The sequence below is a fragment of the Heterodontus francisci genome, unplaced genomic scaffold (genome assembly GCF_036365525.1).
Source record: "Heterodontus francisci isolate sHetFra1 unplaced genomic scaffold, sHetFra1.hap1 HAP1_SCAFFOLD_208, whole genome shotgun sequence".
NCBI classification, from domain to species: Eukaryota; Metazoa; Chordata; class Chondrichthyes; order Heterodontiformes; family Heterodontidae; genus Heterodontus; species Heterodontus francisci.
This window is the reverse complement of record NW_027140125.1, coordinates 1,045,934-1,053,561: the sequence shown is the minus strand read 5'-3', so window position 1 is coordinate 1,053,561 and position 7,628 is coordinate 1,045,934.

Sequence of the window (7,628 nt, the reverse complement as noted above, 5' to 3'; positions counted from 1 at the left end):
ATGTCTTTGTTACTTGGTGTCAGTGTATGTCTGTGTTACTTGGTGTAAGTGTATGTCTTTGTAACTTGGTGTCAGTGTGTGTCTGTGTTACTGAGTGTCAGTGTATGTCTGTGTTACTTGGTGTAAGTGTATGTCTTTGTTACTTGGTGTCAGTCTATGTCTGCGTTACTTGGTGTAAGTGTGTGTTTGTGCTACTTGGTGTAAGTGTGTGTCTGTGTTACTTGGTGTCAGTGTATGTCTTTGTTACTTGGTGTCAGTGTATGTCTGTGTCACTTAGTGTCAGTGTGTTTGTTTGTGTTACTGGGTGTCAGTGTGTGTCTGTGTTACTTGGTGTAAGTGTGTGTCTTTGTTACTTGGTGTCCGTGTGTGTCTGTGTTACTGGGTGTCAGTGTATGTCTTTGTTACTGGGTGTCAGTGTGTGTTTTTGATACTTGGTGTAAGTGTGTGTCTGTGTTACTGGGTTTCAGTGTCTGTCTTTTTTACTTGGTGTAAGTGTGTGTCTGTGTTACTGTGTATCAGTGTATGTCTTTGTTACTTGGTGTCAGTGTATGTCTGTGTTACTTGGTGTAAGCGTGTGTCTGTGTTACTGGGTATCAGTGTATGTCTTTGTTACTGGGTGTCAGTGTGTGTCTTTGTGACTTGGTGTCAGTGTATGTCTGTGTCACTTGGTGTCAGTGTATGTCTTTGTTACTTGGTGAAAGTGTGTGTCTTTGTTACTGGGTGTCAGTGTATGTCAAAATACTTGGTGTAAGTGTATGTCTTTGTTACTTGGAGTAAATGTCTGTCTTTGTTCCTTGGTTTCAGTGTATGTCTGGGTTACTTGGTGTAAGTGTGTGTCTTTGTTACTTGGTGTAAGTGTATGCCTTTGTTACTTGGTGTCAGTGTATGTCTTTGTTACTTGGTGTAAGTGTGTGCCTGTGTTACTTGGTGTAAGTGTGTGCCTCTGTTACTGGGTATCAATGTTTGTCTTTGTTACTTGGTGTCAGTGTATGTCTGTGTTACTTGGTGTAAGTGTGTGTCTGTGTTACTGGGTGTCAGTGTGTGTCTGTGTTACTTGGTGTAAGTGTGTGCCTTTGTTACTTGGTGTCCGTGTGTGTCTGTGTTACTGGGTGTCAGTGTATGACTTTGTTACTTTGTGTCAGTGTATGTCTTTGTTACTTGGTGTCAGTGTGTGTCTGTGTTACTGGGTATTAGTGTCTGTCTTAGTTACTTGGTGTAAGCGTGTGTCTGTGTTACTGGGTATCAGTGTATGTCTTTGTTACTTGGTGTCAGTGTATGTCTGTGTTACTTGGTGTAAGTGTATGTCTTTGTTACTTGGTGTCAGTCTATGTCTGTGTTACTTGGTGTAAGTGTGTGTCTTTGTTACTTGGTGTAAGTGTGTGTCTGTGTTACTTGGAGTCAGTGTATGTCTTTGTTGCTTGGTGTCAGTGTATGTCTGTGTCACTTGGTGTCAGTGTATGTCTTTGTTACTTGGTGAAAGTGTGTGTCTGTGTTACTGGGTATCAGTGTCTGTCTTTGTTACTTGGTGTAAGTGTGTGTCTGTGTTTCTGGGTATCAGTGTATGTCTTTGTTACTTGGCGTCAGTGTATGTCTGTGTTACTTGGTGCAAGTGTGTGTCTTTGTTACTGGGTATCAGTGTATGTCTTTGTGACTTGGTATCAGTGTATGTCTTTGTGACTTTGTGTCAGTGTATGTCTGTGTTACTTGGTATAAGTGTGTGTCTGTGTTACTGGGTATCAGTGTATGTCTTTGTGACTTGGTTTCAGTGTATGTCTTTGTTACTGGGTGTCAGTGTGTGTCTTTGTGACTTGGTGTCAGTGTATGTCTTTGTTACTTGGTGTAAGTGTGTGTCTGTGCTACTGGGTATCAGTGTATGTCTTTGTTACTTGGTGTCAGTGGATGTCAAAATACTTGGTGTAAGTGTATGTCTTTGTTACTTGGTGTAATTGTCTGTCTTTGTTCCTTGATTTCAGTGTATGTCTGGGTTCCATGGTGTAAGTGTGTGTCTTTGTTACTTGGTGTAAGTGTATGTCTTTGTTACTTGGTGTCAGTGTATGTCTGTGTTACTTGGTGTAAGTGTATGTCTTTGTAACTTGGTGTCAGTGTGTGTCTGTGTTACTGAGTGTCAGTGTATGTCTTTGTTACTTGGTGTCAGTGTGTGCCTGTGTTACTGGGTGTCAGTGTATGTCTTTGTTACTTGGTGTCAGTGTGTGCCTATGTTACTGGGTGTCAGTGTATGTCTTTGTTACTTGGTGTCAGTGTGTGCCTGTGTTACTGGGTGTCAGTGTATGTCTTTGTTACTTGGTGTAAGTGTATGTCTTTGTTACTTGGTGTCCGTGTGTGTCTGTGTTACTGGGTGTCAGTGTATGACTTTGTTACTGGGTGTCAGTGTATGTCATGGTTACTTGGTGTCAGTGTGTGTCTGTGTTACTGGGTATTAGTGTCTCTCTTTGTTACTTGGTGTCAGCGTGTGTCTGTGTTACTGGGTATCAGTGTATGTCTTTGTTACTTGGTGTAAGTGTATGTCTTTCTTACTTGGTGTCAGTCTATGTCTGTGTTACTTGGTGTAAGTGTGTGTTTGTGTTTCTTGGTGTAAGTGTGTGTCTGTGTTACTTGGAGTCAGTGCATGTCTTTGTCGCTTGGTGTCAGTGTATGTCTGTGTCACTTGGTGTCAGTGTATGTCTTTGTTACTTGGTGTAAGTGTGTGTCTGTGTTACTGGGTATCAGTGTCAGTCTTTGTTACTTGGTGTAAGTGTGTGTCTGTGTTACTGGGTATCAGTTTATGTCTTTGTTACTTGGCGTCATTGTATGTCTGAATTACTTGGTGCAAGTGTGTGTCTTTGTTACTGGATATCAGTGTATGTCTTTGTGACTTGGTGTCAGTGTATGTCTTTGTTACTGGGTGTCAGTGTGTTTCTTTGTGACTTGGTGTCAGTGTATGTCTTTGTTACTTGGTGTAAGTGTGTGTCTGTGTTACTGGATATCAGTGCATGTCTTTGTTACTTGGAGTCAGTGTATGTGAAAATACTTGGTGTAAGTGTATGTCTTTGATATTTGGTGAAATTGTCTGTCTTTGTTACTGGGTGTCAGTGTATGTCTTTGTTACTTGGTGTCAGTGTGTGTCTGTGTTACTGGGTATTAGTGTCTGTCTTTGTTACTTGGTGTAAGCTTGTGTCTGTGTTACTGGGTATCAGTGTATGTCTTTGTTACTTGGTGTCAGTGTATGTCTGTGTTACTTGGTGTAAGTGTATGTCTTTGTTACTTGGTGTCAGTCTATGTCTGTGTGACCTGGTGTAAGTGTGTGTCTTTGTTACTTGGTGTCAGCGTGTGTCTGTGTTACTGGGTATCAGTGTATGTCTTTGTTACTTGGTGTAAGTGTATGTCTTTGTTACTTGGTGTCAGTCTATGTCTGTGTTACTTGGTGTAAGTGTGTGTTTGTGTTACTTGGTGTAAGTGCGTGTCTGTGTTACTTGGAGTCAGATTATGTCTTTGTCGCTTGGTGTCAGTGTATGTCTGTGTCACTTGGTGTCAGTGTATGTCTTTGTTACTTGGTGTAAGTGTGTGTCTGTGTTACTGGGTATCAGTGTCTGTCTTTGTTACTTGGTGTAAGTGTGTGTCTGTGTTACTGGGTATCAGTGTATGTCTTTGTTACTTGGCGTCAGTGTATGTCTGTGTTACTTGGTGCAAGTGTGTGTCTTTGTTACTGGATATCAGTGTATGTCTTTGTGACTTGGTGTCAGTGTACGTCTTTGTTACTGTGTGTCAGTGTGTTTCTTTGCGACTTAGTGTCAGTGTATGTCTTTGTTACTTGGTGTATGTGTGTGTCTGTGTTACTGGATATCAGTGTATGTCTTTGTTACTTGGTGTCAGTGTATGTGAAAATACTTGGTGTAAGTGTATGTCTTTGATACTTGGTGAAATTGTCTGTCTTTGTTACTTGGTTTCAGTGTATGTCTGTGTTACTTGGTGTAAGTGTGTGCCTGTGTTACTGGGTATCAGTGTATGTCTTTGTTACTTGGTGTCAGTGTATGACTGTGTTACTTGGTGTAAGTGTGTGTATTTGTTACTTGGTGTCCGTGTGTGTCTGTGTTACTGGGTGTCAGTGTATGTCTTTGTTACTGGGTATCAGTGTATGTCTTTGTTACTTGTTGTCAGTGTATGTCTGTGTTACTTGGTGTAAGTGTATGTCTTTGTTACTTGGTGTCAGTCTATGTCTGCGTTACTTGGTGTAAGTGTGTGTCTGTGTCACTTAGTGTCAGTGTGTTTGTTTGTGTTACTGGGTGTCAGTGTGTGTCTGTGTTACTTGGTGTAAGTGTGTGTCTTTGTTACTTGGTGTCCGTGTGTGTCTGTGTTACTGGGTGTCAGTGTATGTCTTTGTTACTTGGTGTCAGTGTATGTCTGTGTCACTTAGTGTCAGTGTGTTTGTTTGTGTTACTGGGTGTCAGTGTGTGTCTGTGTTACTTGGTGTAAGTGTGTGTCTTTGTTACTTGGTGTCCGTGTGTGTCTGTGTTACTGGGTGTCAGTGTATGTCTTTGTTACTGGGTGTCAGTGTATGTTTTTGATACTTGGTGTAAGTGTGTGTCTGTGTTACTGGGTATCAGTGTATGTCTTTTTTACTTGGTGTAAGTGTGTGTCTGTGTTACTGTGTATCAGTGTATGTCTTTGTTACTTGGTGTCAGTGTATGTCTGTGTTACTTGGTGTAAGTGTGTGTCTTTGTTACTGGGTGTCAGTGTGTGTCTTTGTGACTTGGTGTCAGTGTATGTCTGTGTTACGTGGTGTAAGTGTGTGTCTTTGTTACTTGGTGTAAGTGTATGTCTTTGTTACTTGGTGTCAGTGTATGTCTTTGTTACTTGGTGTCAGTGTATGTCTGTGTTACTTGGTGTAAGTGTGTGCCTGTGTTACTGGGTATCAATGTTTGTCTTTGTTACTTGGTGTCAGTGTATGTCTGTGTTACTTGGTGTAAGTGTGTGTCTGTGTTACTGGGTGTCAGTGTGTGTCTTTGTGACTTGGTGTCAGTGTATGTCTTTGTTACTTGGTGTAAGTGTGTGTCTGTGCTACTGGGTATCAGTGTATGTCTTTGTTACTTGGTGTCAGTGGATGTCAAAATACTTGGTGTAAGTGTATGTCTTTGTTACTTGGTGTAATTGTCTGTCTTTGTTCCTTGATTTCAGTGTATGTCTGGGTTCCATGGTGTAAGTGTGTGTCTTTGTTACTTGGTGTAAGTGTATGTCTTTGTTACTTGGTGTCAGTGTATGTCTTTGTTACTTGGTGTCAGTGTATGTCTGTGTTACTTGGTGTAAGTGTATGTCTTTGTAACTTGGTGTCAGTGTGTGTCTGTGTTACTGAGTGTCAGTGTATGTCTGTGTTACTTGGTGTAAGTGTATGTCTTTGTTACTTGGTGTCAGTCTATGTCTGCGTTACTTGGTGTAAGTGTGTGTCTTTGTTACTTGGTGTCTGTGTATGTCTTTGTTACTTGGTGTAAGTGTGTGTTTGTGCTACTTGGTGTAAGTGTGTGTCTGTGTTACTTGGTGTCAGTGTATGTCTTTGTTACTTGGTGTCAGTGTATGTCTGTGTCACTTAGTGTCAGTGTGTTTGTTTGTGTTACTGGGTGTCAGTGTGTGTCTGTGTTACTTGGTGTAAGTGTGTGTCTTTGTTACTTGGTGTCCGTGTGTGTCTGTGTTACTGGGTGTCAGTGTATGTCTTTGTTACTGGGTGTCAGTGTATGTTTTTGATACTTGGTGTAAGTGTGTGTCTGTGTTACTGGGTTTCAGTGTCTGTCTTTTTTACTTGGTGTAAGTGTGTGTCTGTGTTACTGTGTATCAGTGTATGTCTTTGTTACTTGGTGTCAGTGTATGTCTGTGTTACTTGGTGTAAGTGTGTGTCTTTGTTACTGGGTGTCAGTGTGTGTCTTTGTGACTTGGTGTCAGTGTATGTCTGTGTTACGTGGTGTAAGTGTGTGTCTTTGTTACTTGGTGTAAGTGTATGTCTTTGTTACTTGGTGTCAGTGTATGTCTTTGTTACTTGGTGTCAGTGTATGTCTGTGTTACTTGGTGTAAGTGTGTGCCTGTGTTACCGGGTATCAATGTTTGTCTTTGTTACTTGGTGTCAGTGTATGTCTTTGTTACTTGGTGTAAGTGTGTGTCTGTGTTACTGGGTGTCAGTGTGTGTCTTTGTGACTTGGTGTCAGTGTATGTCTTTGTTACTTGGTGTAAGTGTGTGTCTGTGCTACTGGGTATCAGTGTATGTCTTTGTTACTTGGTGTCAGTGGATGTCAAAATACTTGGTGTAAGTGTATGTCTTTGTTACTTGGTGTAATTGTCTGTCTTTGTTCCTTGATTTCAGTGTATGTCTGGGTTCCATGGTGTAAGTGTGTGTCTTTGTTACTTGGTGTAAGTGTATGTCTTTGTTACTTGGTGTCAGTGTATGTCTTTCTTACTTGGTGTCAGTGTATGTCTGTGTTACTTGGTGTAAGTGTATGCCTTTGTAACTTGGTGTCAGTGTGTGTCTGTGTTACTGAGTGTCAGTGTATGTCTTTGTTACTTGGTGTCAGTGTGTGCCTGTGTTACTGGGTGTCAGTGTATGTCTTTGTTACTTGGTGTCAGTGTGTGCCTATGTTACTGGGTGTCAGTGTATGTCTTTGTTACTTGGTGTCAGTGTGTGCCTGTGTTACTGGGTGTCAGTGTATGTCTTTGTTACTTGGTGTAAGTGTATGTCTTTGTTACTTGGTGTCCGTGTGTGTCTGTGTTACTGGGTGTCAGTGTATGACTTTGTTACTGGGTGTCAGTGTATGTCATGGTTACTTGGTGTCAGTGTGTGTCTGTGTTACTGGGTATTAGTGTCTCTCTTTGTTAGTTGGTGTCAGCGTGTGTCTGTGTTACTGGGTATCAGTGTATGTCTTTGTTACTTGGTGTAAGTGTATGTCTTTCTTACTTGGTGTCAGTCTATGTCTGTGTTACTTGGTGTAAGTGTGTGTTTGTGTTTCTTGGTGTAAGTGTGTGTCTGTGTTACTTGGAGTCAGTGCATGTCTTTGTCGCTTGGTGTCAGTGTATGTCTGTGTCACTTGGTGTCAGTGTATGTCTTTGTTACTTGGTGTAAGTGTGTGTCTGTGTTACTGGGTATCAGTGTCAGTCTTTGTTACTTGGTGTAAGTGTGTGTCTGTGTTACTGGGTATCAATTTATGTCTTTGTTACTTGGCGTCATTGTATGTCTGAATTACTTGGTGCAAGTGTGTGTCTTTGTTACTGGATATCAGTGTATGTCTTTGTGACTTGGTGTCAGTGTATGTCTTTGTTACTGGGTGTCAGTGTGTTTCTTTGTGACTTGGTGTCAGTGTATGTCTTTGTTACTTGGTGTAAGTGTGTGTCTGTGTTACTGGATATCAGTGCATGTCTTTGTTACTTGGAGTCAGTGTATGTGAAAATACTTGGTGTAAGTGTATGTCTTTGATACTTGGTGAAATTGTCTGTCTTTGTTACTGGGTGTCAGTGTATGTCTTTGTTACTTGGTGTCAGTGTGTGTCTGTGTTACTGGGTATTAGTGTCTGTCTTTGTTACTTGGTGTAAGCGTGTGTCTGTGTTACTGGGTATCAGTGTATGTCTTTGTTACTTGGTGTAAGTGTATGTCTGTG